At 23.5% G+C, this 16,070-nt stretch overlaps 3 non-coding genes across 3 annotated transcripts; all 3 read right to left on the bottom strand.

The window, feature by feature from the left end:
* Positions 1-375: 375 nt before the first annotated feature.
* On the bottom strand, positions 376-494 carry LOC123303641. The gene has a single exon (XR_006535745.1). It is a non-coding gene; the product is annotated as a 5S ribosomal RNA (ribosomal RNA).
* Positions 495-6,864: 6,370 nt separating this feature from the next.
* Positions 6,865-6,983, bottom strand: LOC123303640. The gene has a single exon (XR_006535744.1). It is a non-coding gene; the product is annotated as a 5S ribosomal RNA (ribosomal RNA).
* Positions 6,984-13,357: 6,374 nt separating this feature from the next.
* LOC123303639 lies at positions 13,358-13,476 on the bottom strand. Its single transcript, XR_006535743.1, has one exon. It is a non-coding gene; the product is annotated as a 5S ribosomal RNA (ribosomal RNA).
* Positions 13,477-16,070: the final 2,594 nt, after the last annotated feature.

The raw sequence follows: 16,070 nt of genomic DNA, 5'->3' as shown, positions 1-16,070 counted from the left end.
AAATATATATATATATATATATATATATATATATATTTATATATATATATATATATATATATATAAATATAAATTATTGAAATAAAATTAAACATTATTAAAATTTTGTTATAATTATAAGCGATTGCTATTTCTAAAAATAAATAAATTTCATAAAATTTATATTATTTTATATTCATTTGAAATATTAAAAAAACTTCTCGCTTTAAAGTAACCATGATATGAGTTATAAATGCAATAAAATTTTATACAAAAAATAATATTTATTTGTTGATGAATAATATAAAAGGTTTACATTTCTAAATAACATATATTTATATATGGTGTGTAAAAAAAAAGAAAAGAAGAAAAATAATTTATATTTTTAATATAAAAAGGCAACCGCACACAGTGTTCCCAAGCGGTCACCCATCCAAGTACTGACTGTGCCCAATGTTGCTTAACTTCGGTGATCGGACGAGAACCGGTGTTTTCAACGTGGTATGGCTGTTGCCAGTAATAAATGAAAATTTTTACAAATATATATTTTTCATAAATATCATTAATATTAAAGTATATTATTAAAATTTTCAATGAAGTAATCAATTTAAATATATACTTATTTATTATACCATATATTTTAAATAAAAATGCAACCGCACACAGTATTCTCAAGTGGCCACCCATCCGTGGTACTGACTGTGGCAAATGTTTCTAAACTATTATTTTATAAAATATTTATACAAAAAATAATTTACTCTTATCAAATATTAATTTGTGGCCTGTATTAAGGCCTATGTTATTTTCATTTTTTAGCAAAAATAATGAAATATTTCAATATATTATTAAAGTAACAGATCATTTCTTTTTTGGTGCTGCTTTTTTAATTTTTGTAGGAGATGATTTGGCAACAGAAGCTTTCTTAGCTTTTGGTGCTTTCGGTTTACGAGCAGGGCTACTTTTGGCAGCGGATTTTGTACTTTTTGCTGGTTTTGCTTTAACTGGTGCTTTTTTTGATGCCGCTGATGATTTTGCAGTAACTTTTTTAGCAGCAGTTGATGATGATGGAGTCGCTTTTTTTGCTTTAGGCTTTTTGGCTGCCAATGATGTAGTTGTGGCTTTCTTTTCTTTTGGTGCCCGTTTACTTTTAGCACTCTTTGCTGAACCTTTTGCTCCACTTTCTTTTTTGGATACTTTTGATTTAGCTGAAGAATTAGATGAAGCGGAAGCAGCCAATTTGAATGAACCAGATGCACCTTTACCTTTAGTTTGTACCAAGGCTCCCTCAGTTACAGCAGCTTTTAAATATTTTTTAATAAATGGTGAAATTTTATCAGAATCCACTTTATAATTTGCAGCTAAATATTTTTTAATTGCTTGTAATGATGAACCACCACGTTCTTTTAAATTTTTAATTGCGTTAACAACCATTTCTGATGTACGTGGATGTGTTGGTTTTGAATGTTGTTTTGTACGTTTAGCACCAGAAGCTGTTGCTTTTTTTGTTGGTGTTGTAGAAGCAGCAGTAACCGCAGTTGCTGCAACAGCTGTAGAATTTTCTTCGGCCATATTTTTTACTTTATAAAAATAATGTATTTATTATAAATATTTAAATGATAAAATATAATAATTCTATCAAATAAAAAATAAAGGTTTTCAATTATATCATTATTCACAATAATATAAGTCCCTATGTAAGTCAAAGTACCATGTAGAAAACACATAAAAATTAAATAGTATTTCTAATTTACTGTCGTAGTAAACATGATTTATTTTTTCAATTTCTATAATATATAAAATAATAAATTATAAATTTAATAATAATATTTATTTTATAAATTAAAATATATTTAATTTTTTTATTAACAATTATTAATAAACATAGTTTAATATTAATTATTTCAATCATACAAAACAATAATATTTTTAAGGTAAACTTAAAAAGTATATATTTTTATTTTTTATTTAATATCGATTTATTATAAATTATTAGTATATAAATAATTAAAAAATTTAATATATAAATATATATATTATAGTATAAGATTTCATTTTTAGAAAAACTTTTTTTGTCAATAATGAAAACGTATTATTATGAAATGTGTTAATCGAACATTGACAAAATATATTTCATTAGAAAATACTTTTATTTATGCATTAATATCAATAATTAACTATTAAATTAATTTTTTCATAATTATATAAAGAAATTTTATACTGATATAAGTATTTATATATTATAATATTTATTTTAAATATAAAAAAATTTATGACAAAATATATTATTAGAGTATTTGTTGAGATTAATATAAGATTATTTTAAATAAGAATTAATTTATATAATTATTAAAATATTATTAATTTTATGTTATGTAATTTTAATAAAAATAAATAATAATAATAAATATAAAAATTTTTTAACAATTTAAATTTTATATGATCTAAATAATTTTGTTAAGTACGATATGAGAAATCATTGTAAGCTTCGTTAAGAAACTTTGTAATATAAAATAATAATAATAATATTAAATATATAAATAAATAAAATAAATTTGATACATATTTTTGGTTCATTCTGTGTATAAATCAAAGGATACCGAATAATTGGTAACGGATGCGATATATTATAGTATCGAGTATTAAAACATAATATATAAATTTATCTTGTTATTCAAATTTTTTGTTACTTAACTTATGTATTTAGAAAATTTATAATATTATTTATATAATTGACATAAAATCTTATAAATTGAAATTTTATTAATATGTATCAAAAGAAGAGAGTAACGTATTGATATAATATCAAAGGATACTGATTATTTAAATAACGAATACGTCATATATTGTTTGTGTAACAAAGTTCACTTGGCCATCTAGTTGAAAATAACATTTTCAATAGAAAGTTTATATGCTTTTTTTTTTCTTTAATTATTAAAAAAATAAATTGAAATTTAATTCAATCAAATTTTATAATAATTTTTAAAAAATTTTTCCTTTTAAAAAATATTTTGTGATGTTGTGATAATATGTATTAATACAAGTGCATCCTGATACTTTTATCTCTAGTAAAGGTATGAGTATCATGAACAGTTTTGTTATCTAATGATATTATTTTGATAATATTTTGTGTATATTCTTATAATATTTTGTCTAAATATCATCATAATACAATATTATTTTGATAATATTTTATGAATATTCTTATAATATGTTACCTAAATGTCATCATAATATGATGAATTATTTCCATAATAACATATAAAAAAGAAAAAAAAAAAAAAGAATCATTAATTTATAATTATTTAAATTGATTCTTTAAAAAAATATTATAATATATTATTTATAAAAATAATTTTTACTCTTATTTTAAATAAATTTGTGGCCTTTTATTAAAAGGCCTATGATCGATGTATTATTATTATAAAAATTAATGCAATGTTTTTAATTTATGCTTTCTTTTCAGTTTTCTTTGGTAATAACACTGCTTGAATGTTTGGTAATACACCACCTTGAGCAATTGTTACACCAGATAATAATTTATTTAATTCTTCATCATTACGAATTGCCAATTGTAAATGACGTGGAATGATACGTGTTTTTTTGTTATCACGGGCAGCATTACCAGCTAACTCGAGAACTTCTGCAGCCAAATATTCCATAACAGCAGCCAAATATACTGGGGCACCAGCACCTACTCGTTCAGCATAATTTCCTTTTCGTAATAATCTGTGAATTCTTCCAACAGGAAATTGTAATCCTGCTCGGCTTGATCTTGACTTTGCCTTTCCCTTTACTTTACCACCTTTACCTCGTCCAGACATAGCGAATAAATTTATTTAATTAATATTTTTTTTTGTAAATATAATCACACAGATGTGTACGTTACGGGGATTGTAACATAAATGTTTAAAATGTTATTTGGGTATTTTAATTTATAATATTTATAAAATATAAAACTTTAAAAATAAACCAATCACCTTATAGTATTATTTTCAGCCAATCAGAGAGTAGTATTCATTTTTATTGTTATATCCATCTTCGCGTATATAATACGCTAGTTGTATACACGACACGCTCATACATATACTGACTGGTGTTCTGTAACTATCTGTGTATATTAATTGTTTGTAACAATGCCACCAAAAACAAGTGGAAAAGCAGCAAAAAAAGCTGGCAAAGCTCAAAAAAATATATCAAAGAGTGATAAGAAAAAGAAGAGGAAGCGCAAGGAATCATATGCAATTTACATTTACAAAGTATTAAAACAAGTGCATCCTGATACTGGTATCTCTAGTAAAGCTATGAGTATCATGAACAGTTTTGTTAATGATATTTTTGAACGTATTGCTGCTGAAGCATCACGTTTAGCACATTATAATAAACGTTCAACAATCACAAGTCGGGAAATTCAAACCGCAGTTCGATTATTATTACCTGGTGAATTGGCAAAGCACGCTGTTAGTGAAGGTACTAAAGCTGTTACAAAATATACAAGTTCAAAATAAATAAATCGAAAATATTATTTAATTGATAACATAAAAATACATCAACATATAAAAACGGCTCTCTTTTTAAGAGAGCCATCAAATTTTTTAAATAAGAGTAAATTATTTTTATATATACAAAAAAATTAAATAAACAATTATTAATATCATATTTAATATAAAATTTTATATATTAATAGCTTGAATATATCTATTATTAGTATATCAATATTATTAATTTTAAATATAATAAAGGATATCGCGGAATATATATCGTAAATCAGTGTAATGCAAATGCATTACATTACCTTTATTATTTTCATTTTACATTTACTACTTGTTTATGTACGCTTATAATTATTAGAAAAATATTTTTAATAATTTTAAAAAATAAATGAAATAATAAAAATTTAATAATAAATTATTTATTGAAAGTATAAAAAATGGTATAGCAAAATCTTTATTTTCTTTGATTAAGGCGAAATGTTTTATTAGTTATAAATTCGATAATCTCCTATCGATACTTGTTACTCTTAACTTGTATATATAAAAAATATAATAGTATATTAATTTATAATAAAATTTTTTCAAAAATTCAATAAGTTATTGTAAAATAAAATAGATAATATACAAATTATAATTTATTATTGCAGATATATTACATTAAAAAAAAAAAATAAAAATATTTGGTAATGTATGTTATAAACAAAATAATTTGTTGTAAACAAATTATATAATATGTTATATTTATTAACAAATTTATTTACTCTTATATAAATAAAATTAGTGGCTTCCCAAAAAGGAAAGCCTGTTTAAATTTATCGGATGTATTAAATATTCTTTAATAAATTTACTAAATATTTTAAGTAAATTATTATATTTTCTTAACCTCCAAAACCATACAAAGTACGACCTTGTCGTTTTAATGCATATACAACATCCATAGCTGTAACTGTTTTACGTTTTGCGTGTTCAGTATATGTAACAGCATCCCGAATAACATTTTCAAGGAATACTTTAAGTACACCACGTGTTTCTTCATAAATTAAACCAGAGATACGTTTTACTCCACCTCGTCGTGCTAAACGACGAATTGCAGGTTTTGTAATACCTTGGATATTATCACGCAAAACTTTTCTATGACGTTTTGCACCCCCTTTTCCAAGACCCTTTCCACCTTTTCCTCTGCCAGTCATTTTAATAAAAAATTATTTACAATATTTTAACGAACGGATAACACGTGTGTTAACCTCACAAGTATTGTAATGTATGTGAGCGCCGGTACAATTGTGCCTTTTTATATAAAGCATTAAAGATTTTTTAAGCCACGCCTATACAATTTGATTAGTCCATACTCTGATAGCTATCCAATAGGATATGACAACAAAAATTTTGAAATTTCATATAAATATAAATACAACACATTTATTTCGCATTTAAACATTTGACTTTGTAGTATCAAATTGTCGAATATAATTTTTAAAATTGTGTGTTTTTTTGTAAAAACATTATTATTTGAAAATGGCTAGAACCAAGCAAACTGCACGTAAATCAACTGGTGGTAAAGCACCAAGAAAACAATTAGCAACGAAAGCTGCACGTAAAAGTGCACCAGCAACTGGTGGAGTAAAAAAACCACACAGATATCGTCCTGGTACAGTAGCTTTACGAGAAATTCGTCGTTATCAAAAAAGTACTGAATTGTTAATTCGTAAATTACCATTCCAACGTTTAGTACGTGAAATTGCACAAGATTTTAAAACCGATTTACGTTTTCAAAGTTCAGCTGTTATGGCATTACAAGAAGCTAGTGAAGCCTATTTAGTAGGTTTATTTGAAGATACCAATTTATGCGCAATTCATGCAAAGCGTGTTACAATTATGCCTAAGGATATACAATTGGCAAGACGTATTCGTGGAGAACGTGCATAAGCGTTTTAAATGACAATTTAAAAAAAAAAAAACAAATAAGAAATATTTTCGGTCCTATATATAGGACCAACATATATTATTAAATAAAAGTATATTATTTTTATTAAAAAATATATATATATATATATATATATATATATATATATATATATATATATAAATATAAATTATTGAAATAAAATTAAACATTATTAAAATTTTGTTATAATTATAAGCGATTGCTATTTCTAAAAATAAATAAATTTCATAAAATTTATATTATTTTATATTCATTTGAAATATTAAAAAAACTTCTCGCTTTAAAGTAACCATGATATGAGTTATAAATGCAATAAAATTTTATACAAAAAATAATATTTATTTGTTGATGAATAATATAAAAGGTTTACATTTCTAAATAACATATATTTATATATGGTGTGTAAAAAAAAAGAAAAGAAGAAAAATAATTTATATTTTTAATATAAAAAGGCAACCGCACACAGTGTTCCCAAGCGGTCACCCATCCAAGTACTGACTGTGCCCAATGTTGCTTAACTTCGGTGATCGGACGAGAACCGGTGTTTTCAACGTGGTATGGCTGTTGCCAGTAATAAATGAAAATTTTTACAAATATATATTTTTCATAAATATCATTAATATTAAAGTATATTATTAAAATTTTCAATGAAGTAATCAATTTAAATATATACTTATTTATTATACCATATATTTTAAATAAAAATGCAACCGCACACAGTATTCTCAAGTGGCCACCCATCCGTGGTACTGACTGTGGCAAATGTTTCTAAACTATTATTTTATAAAATATTTATACAAAAAATAATTTACTCTTATCAAATATTAATTTGTGGCCTGTATTAAGGCCTATGTTATTTTCATTTTTTAGCAAAAATAATGAAATATTTCAATATATTATTAAAGTAACAGATCATTTCTTTTTTGGTGCTGCTTTTTTAATTTTTGTAGGAGATGATTTGGCAACAGAAGCTTTCTTAGCTTTTGGTGCTTTCGGTTTACGAGCAGGGCTACTTTTGGCAGCGGATTTTGTACTTTTTGCTGGTTTTGCTTTAACTGGTGCTTTTTTTGATGCCGCTGATGATTTTGCAGTAACTTTTTTAGCAGCAGTTGATGATGATGGAGTCGCTTTTTTTGCTTTAGGCTTTTTGGCTGCCAATGATGTAGTTGTGGCTTTCTTTTCTTTTGGTGCCCGTTTACTTTTAGCACTCTTTGCTGAACCTTTTGCTCCACTTTCTTTTTTGGATACTTTTGATTTAGCTGAAGAATTAGATGAAGCGGAAGCAGCCAATTTGAATGAACCAGATGCACCTTTACCTTTAGTTTGTACCAAGGCTCCCTCAGTTACAGCAGCTTTTAAATATTTTTTAATAAATGGTGAAATTTTATCAGAATCCACTTTATAATTTGCAGCTAAATATTTTTTAATTGCTTGTAATGATGAACCACCACGTTCTTTTAAATTTTTAATTGCGTTAACAACCATTTCTGATGTACGTGGATGTGTTGGTTTTGAATGTTGTTTTGTACGTTTAGCACCAGAAGCTGTTGCTTTTTTTGTTGGTGTTGTAGAAGCAGCAGTAACCGCAGTTGCTGCAACAGCTGTAGAATTTTCTTCGGCCATATTTTTTACTTTATAAAAATAATGTATTTATTATAAATATTTAAATGATAAAATATAATAATTCTATCAAATAAAAAATAAAGGTTTTCAATTATATCATTATTCACAATAATATAAGTCCCTATGTAAGTCAAAGTACCATGTAGAAAACACATAAAAATTAAATAGTATTTCTAATTTACTGTCGTAGTAAACATGATTTATTTTTTCAATTTCTATAATATATAAAATAATAAATTATAAATTTAATAATAATATTTATTTTATAAATTAAAATATATTTAATTTTTTTATTAACAATTATTAATAAACATAGTTTAATATTAATTATTTCAATCATACAAAACAATAATATTTTTAAGGTAAACTTAAAAAGTATATATTTTTATTTTTTATTTAATATCGATTTATTATAAATTATTAGTATATAAATAATTAAAAAATTTAATATATAAATATATATATTATAGTATAAGATTTCATTTTTAGAAAAACTTTTTTTGTCAATAATGAAAACGTATTATTATGAAATGTGTTAATCGAACATTGACAAAATATATTTCATTAGAAAATACTTTTATTTATGCATTAATATCAATAATTAACTATTAAATTAATTTTTTCATAATTATATAAAGAAATTTTATACTGATATAAGTATTTATATATTATAATATTTATTTTAAATATAAAAAAATTTATGACAAAATATATTATTAGAGTATTTGTTGAGATTAATATAAGATTATTTTAAATAAGAATTAATTTATATAATTATTAAAATATTATTAATTTTATGTTATGTAATTTTAATAAAAATAAATAATAATAATAAATATAAAAATTTTTTAACAATTTAAATTTTATATGATCTAAATAATTTTGTTAAGTACGATATGAGAAATCATTGTAAGCTTCGTTAAGAAACTTTGTAATATAAAATAATAATAATAATATTAAATATATAAATAAATAAAATAAATTTGATACATATTTTTGGTTCATTCTGTGTATAAATCAAAGGATACCGAATAATTGGTAACGGATGCGATATATTATAGTATCGAGTATTAAAACATAATATATAAATTTATCTTGTTATTCAAATTTTTTGTTACTTAACTTATGTATTTAGAAAATTTATAATATTATTTATATAATTGACATAAAATCTTATAAATTGAAATTTTATTAATATGTATCAAAAGAAGAGAGTAACGTATTGATATAATATCAAAGGATACTGATTATTTAAATAACGAATACGTCATATATTGTTTGTGTAACAAAGTTCACTTGGCCATCTAGTTGAAAATAACATTTTCAATAGAAAGTTTATATGCTTTTTTTTTTCTTTAATTATTAAAAAAATAAATTGAAATTTAATTCAATCAAATTTTATAATAATTTTTTAAAAATTTTTCCTTTTAAAAAATATTTTGTGATGTTGTGATAATATGTATTAATACAAGTGCATCCTGATACTTTTATCTCTAGTAAAGGTATGAGTATCATGAACAGTTTTGTTATCTAATGATATTATTTTGATAATATTTTGTGTATATTCTTATAATATTTTGTCTAAATATCATCATAATACAATATTATTTTGATAATATTTTATGAATATTCTTATAATATGTTACCTAAATGTCATCATAATATGATGAATTATTTCCATAATAACATATAAAAAAGAAAAAAAAAAAAAAGAATCATTAATTTATAATTATTTAAATTGATTCTTTAAAAAAATATTATAATATATTATTTATAAAAATAATTTTTACTCTTATTTTAAATAAATTTGTGGCCTTTTATTAAAAGGCCTATGATCGATGTATTATTATTATAAAAATTAATGCAATGTTTTTAATTTATGCTTTCTTTTCAGTTTTCTTTGGTAATAACACTGCTTGAATGTTTGGTAATACACCACCTTGAGCAATTGTTACACCAGATAATAATTTATTTAATTCTTCATCATTACGAATTGCCAATTGTAAATGACGTGGAATGATACGTGTTTTTTTGTTATCACGGGCAGCATTACCAGCTAACTCGAGAACTTCTGCAGCCAAATATTCCATAACAGCAGCCAAATATACTGGGGCACCAGCACCTACTCGTTCAGCATAATTTCCTTTTCGTAATAATCTGTGAATTCTTCCAACAGGAAATTGTAATCCTGCTCGGCTTGATCTTGACTTTGCCTTTCCCTTTACTTTACCACCTTTACCTCGTCCAGACATAGCGAATAAATTTATTTAATTAATATTTTTTTTTGTAAATATAATCACACAGATGTGTACGTTACGGGGATTGTAACATAAATGTTTAAAATGTTATTTGGGTATTTTAATTTATAATATTTATAAAATATAAAACTTTAAAAATAAACCAATCACCTTATAGTATTATTTTCAGCCAATCAGAGAGTAGTATTCATTTTTATTGTTATATCCATCTTCGCGTATATAATACGCTAGTTGTATACACGACACGCTCATACATATACTGACTGGTGTTCTGTAACTATCTGTGTATATTAATTGTTTGTAACAATGCCACCAAAAACAAGTGGAAAAGCAGCAAAAAAAGCTGGCAAAGCTCAAAAAAATATATCAAAGAGTGATAAGAAAAAGAAGAGGAAGCGCAAGGAATCATATGCAATTTACATTTACAAAGTATTAAAACAAGTGCATCCTGATACTGGTATCTCTAGTAAAGCTATGAGTATCATGAACAGTTTTGTTAATGATATTTTTGAACGTATTGCTGCTGAAGCATCACGTTTAGCACATTATAATAAACGTTCAACAATCACAAGTCGGGAAATTCAAACCGCAGTTCGATTATTATTACCTGGTGAATTGGCAAAGCACGCTGTTAGTGAAGGTACTAAAGCTGTTACAAAATATACAAGTTCAAAATAAATAAATCGAAAATATTATTTAATTGATAACATAAAAATACATCAACATATAAAAACGGCTCTCTTTTTAAGAGAGCCATCAAATTTTTTAAATAAGAGTAAATTATTTTTATATATACAAAAAAATTAAATAAACAATTATTAATATCATATTTAATATAAAATTTTATATATTAATAGCTTGAATATATCTATTATTAGTATATCAATATTATTAATTTTAAATATAATAAAGGATATCGCGGAATATATATCGTAAATCAGTGTAATGCAAATGCATTACATTACCTTTATTATTTTCATTTTACATTTACTACTTGTTTATGTACGCTTATAATTATTAGAAAAATATTTTTAATAATTTTAAAAAATAAATGAAATAATAAAAATTTAATAATAAATTATTTATTGAAAGTATAAAAAATGGTATAGCAAAATCTTTATTTTCTTTGATTAAGGCGAAATGTTTTATTAGTTATAAATTCGATAATCTCCTATCGATACTTGTTACTCTTAACTTGTATATATAAAAAATATAATAGTATATTAATTTATAATAAAATTTTTTCAAAAATTCAATAAGTTATTGTAAAATAAAATAGATAATATACAAATTATAATTTATTATTGCAGATATATTACAATAAAAAAAAAAAATAAAAATATTTGGTAATGTATGTTATAAACAAAATAATTTGTTGTAAACAAATTATATAATATGTTATATTTATTAACAAATTTATTTACTCTTATATAAATAAAATTAGTGGCTTCCCAAAAAGGAAAGCCTGTTTAAATTTATCGGATGTATTAAATATTCTTTAATAAATTTACTAAATATTTTAAGTAAATTATTATATTTTCTTAACCTCCAAAACCATACAAAGTACGACCTTGTCGTTTTAATGCATATACAACATCCATAGCTGTAACTGTTTTACGTTTTGCGTGTTCAGTATATGTAACAGCATCCCGAATAACATTTTCAAGGAATACTTTAAGTACACCACGTGTTTCTTCATAAATTAAACCAGAGATACGTTTTACTCCACCTCGTCGTGCTAAACGACGAATTGCAGGTTTTGTAATACCTTGGATATTATCACGCAAAACTTTTCTATGACGTTTTGCACCCCCTTTTCCAAGACCCTTTCCACCTTTTCCTCTGCCAGTCATTTTAATAAAAAATTATTTACAATATTTTAACGAACGGATAACACGTGTGTTAACCTCACAAGTATTGTAATGTATGTGAGCGCCGGTACAATTGTGCCTTTTTATATAAAGCATTAAAGATTTTTTAAGCCACGCCTATACAATTTGATTAGTCCATACTCTGATAGCTATCCAATAGGATATGACAACAAAAATTTTGAAATTTCATATAAATATAAATACAACACATTTATTTCGCATTTAAACATTTGACTTTGTAGTATCAAATTGTCGAATATAATTTTTAAAATTGTGTGTTTTTTTGTAAAAACATTATTATTTGAAAATGGCTAGAACCAAGCAAACTGCACGTAAATCAACTGGTGGTAAAGCACCAAGAAAACAATTAGCAACGAAAGCTGCACGTAAAAGTGCACCAGCAACTGGTGGAGTAAAAAAACCACACAGATATCGTCCTGGTACAGTAGCTTTACGAGAAATTCGTCGTTATCAAAAAAGTACTGAATTGTTAATTCGTAAATTACCATTCCAACGTTTAGTACGTGAAATTGCACAAGATTTTAAAACCGATTTACGTTTTCAAAGTTCAGCTGTTATGGCATTACAAGAAGCTAGTGAAGCCTATTTAGTAGGTTTATTTGAAGATACCAATTTATGCGCAATTCATGCAAAGCGTGTTACAATTATGCCTGAGGATATACAATTGGCAAGACGTATTCGTGGAGAACGTGCATAAGCGTTTTAAATGACAATTTAAAAAAAAAAAAACAAATAAGAAATATTTTCGGTCCTATATATAGGACCAACATATATTATTAAATAAGAGTATATTATTTTTATTAAAAAATATATATATATATATATATATATATATATATATATATATATATATATATATAAATATAAATTATTGAAATAAAATTAAACATTATTAAAATTTTGTTATAATTATAAGCGATTGCTATTTCTAAAAATAAATAAATTTCATAAAATTTATATTATTTTATATTCATTTGAAATATTAAAAAAACTTCTCGCTTTAAAGTAACCATGATATGAGTTATAAATGCAATAAAATTTTATACAAAAAATAATATTTATTTGTTGCTGAATAATATAAAAGGTTTACATTTCTAAATAACATATATTTATATATGGTGTGTAAAAAAAAAGAAAAGAAGAAAAATAATTTATATTTTTAATATAAAAAGGCAACCGCACACAGTGTTCCCAAGCGGTCACCCATCCAAGTACTGACTGTGCCCAATGTTGCTTAACTTCGGTGATCGGACGAGAACCGGTGTTTTCAACGTGGTATGGCTGTTGCCAGTAATAAATGAAAATTTTTACAAATATATATTTTTCATAAATATCATTAATATTAAAGTATATTATTAAAATTTTCAATGAAGTAATCAATTTAAATATATACTTATTTATTATACCATATATTTTAAATAAAAATGCAACCGCACACAGTATTCTCAAGTGGCCACCCATCCGTGGTACTGACTGTGGCAAATGTTTCTAAACTATTATTTTATAAAATATTTATACAAAAAATAATTTACTCTTATCAAATATTAATTTGTGGCCTGTATTAAGGCCTATGTTATTTTCATTTTTTAGCAAAAATAATGAAATATTTCAATATATTATTAAAGTAACAGATCATTTCTTTTTTGGTGCTGCTTTTTTAATTTTTGTAGGAGATGATTTGGCAACAGAAGCTTTCTTAGCTTTTGGTGCTTTCGGTTTACGAGCAGGGCTACTTTTGGCAGCGGATTTTGTACTTTTTGCTGGTTTTGCTTTAACTGGTGCTTTTTTTGATGCCGCTGATGATTTTGCAGTAACTTTTTTAGCAGCAGTTGATGATGATGGAGTCGCTTTTTTTGCTTTAGGCTTTTTGGCTGCCAATGATGTAGTTGTGGCTTTCTTTTCTTTTGGTGCCCGTTTACTTTTAGCACTCTTTGCTGAACCTTTTGCTCCACTTTCTTTTTTGGATACTTTTGATTTAGCTGAAGAATTAGATGAAGCGGAAGCAGCCAATTTGAATGAACCAGATGCACCTTTACCTTTAGTTTGTACCAAGGCTCCCTCAGTTACAGCAGCTTTTAAATATTTTTTAATAAATGGTGAAATTTTATCAGAATCCACTTTATAATTTGCAGCTAAATATTTTTTAATTGCTTGTAATGATGAACCACCACGTTCTTTTAAATTTTTAATTGCGTTAACAACCATTTCTGATGTACGTGGATGTGTTGGTTTTGAATGTTGTTTTGTACGTTTAGCACCAGAAGCTGTTGCTTTTTTTGTTGGTGTTGTAGAAGCAGCAGTAACCGCAGTTGCTGCAACAGCTGTAGAATTTTCTTCGGCCATATTTTTTACTTTATAAAAATAATGTATTTATTATAAATATTTAAATGATAAAATATAATAATTCTATCAAATAAAAAATAAAGGTTTTCAATTATATCATTATTCACAATAATATAAGTCCCTATGTAAGTCAAAGTACCATGTAGAAAACACATAAAAATTAAATAGTATTTCTAATTTACTGTCGTAGTAAACATGATTTATTTTTTCAATTTCTATAATATATAAAATAATAAATTATAAATTTAATAATAATATTTATTTTATAAATTAAAATATATTTAATTTTTTTATTAACAATTATTAATAAACATAGTTTAATATTAATTATTTCAATCATACAAAACAATAATATTTTTAAGGTAAACTTAAAAAGTATATATTTTTATTTTTTATTTAATATCGATTTATTATAAATTATTAGTATATAAATAATTAAAAAATTTAATATATAAATATATATATTATAGTATAAGATTTCATTTTTAGAAAAACTTTTTTTGTCAATAATGAAAACGTATTATTATGAAATGTGTTAATCGAACATTGACAAAATATATTTCATTAGAAAATACTTTTATTTATGCATTAATATCAATAATTAACTATTAAATTAATTTTTTCATAATTATATAAAGAAATTTTATACTGATATAAGTATTTATATATTATAATATTTATTTTAAATATAAAAAAATTTATGACAAAATATATTATTAGAGTATTTGTTGAGATTAATATAAGATTATTTTAAATAAGAATTAATTTATATAATTATTAAAATATTATTAATTTTATGTTATGTAATTTTAATAAAAATAAATAATAATAATAAATATAAAAATTTTTTAACAATTTAAATTTTATATGATCTAAATAATTTTGTTAAGTACGATATGAGAAATCATTGTAAGCTTCGTTAAGAAACTTTGTAATATAAAATAATAATAATAATATTAAATATATAAATAAATAAAATAAATTTGATACATATTTTTGGTTCATTCTGTGTATAAATCAAAGGATACCGAATAATTGGTAACGGATGCGATATATTATAGTATCGAGTATTAAAACATAATATATAAATTTATCTTGTTATTCAAATTTTTTGTTACTTAACTTATGTATTTAGAAAATTTATAATATTATTTATATAATTGACATAAAATCTTATAAATTGAAATTTTATTAATATGTATCAAAAGAAGAGAGTAACGTATTGATATAATATCAAAGGATACTGATTATTTAAATAACGAATACGTCATATATTGTTTGTGTAACAAAGTTCACTTGGCCATCTAGTTGAAAATAACATTTTCAATAGAAAGTTTATATGCTTTTTTTTTTCTTTAATTATTAAAAAAAAAAATTGAAATTTAATTCAATCAAATTTTATAATAATTTTTAAAAAATTTTTCCTTTTAAAAAATATTTTGTGATGTTGTGATAATATGTATTAATACAAGTGCATCCTGATACTTTTATCTCTAGTAAAGGTATGAGTATCATGAACAGTTTTGTTATCTAATGATAT

The sequence above is a fragment of the Chrysoperla carnea genome, assembly GCF_905475395.1.
Source record: "Chrysoperla carnea chromosome X unlocalized genomic scaffold, inChrCarn1.1 SUPER_X_unloc_112, whole genome shotgun sequence".
In the NCBI taxonomy this organism is placed as follows: domain Eukaryota; kingdom Metazoa; phylum Arthropoda; class Insecta; order Neuroptera; family Chrysopidae; genus Chrysoperla; species Chrysoperla carnea.
Note: the sequence above shows the minus strand (reverse complement) of the source record. Positions and strands in the feature narration are given on the sequence as shown.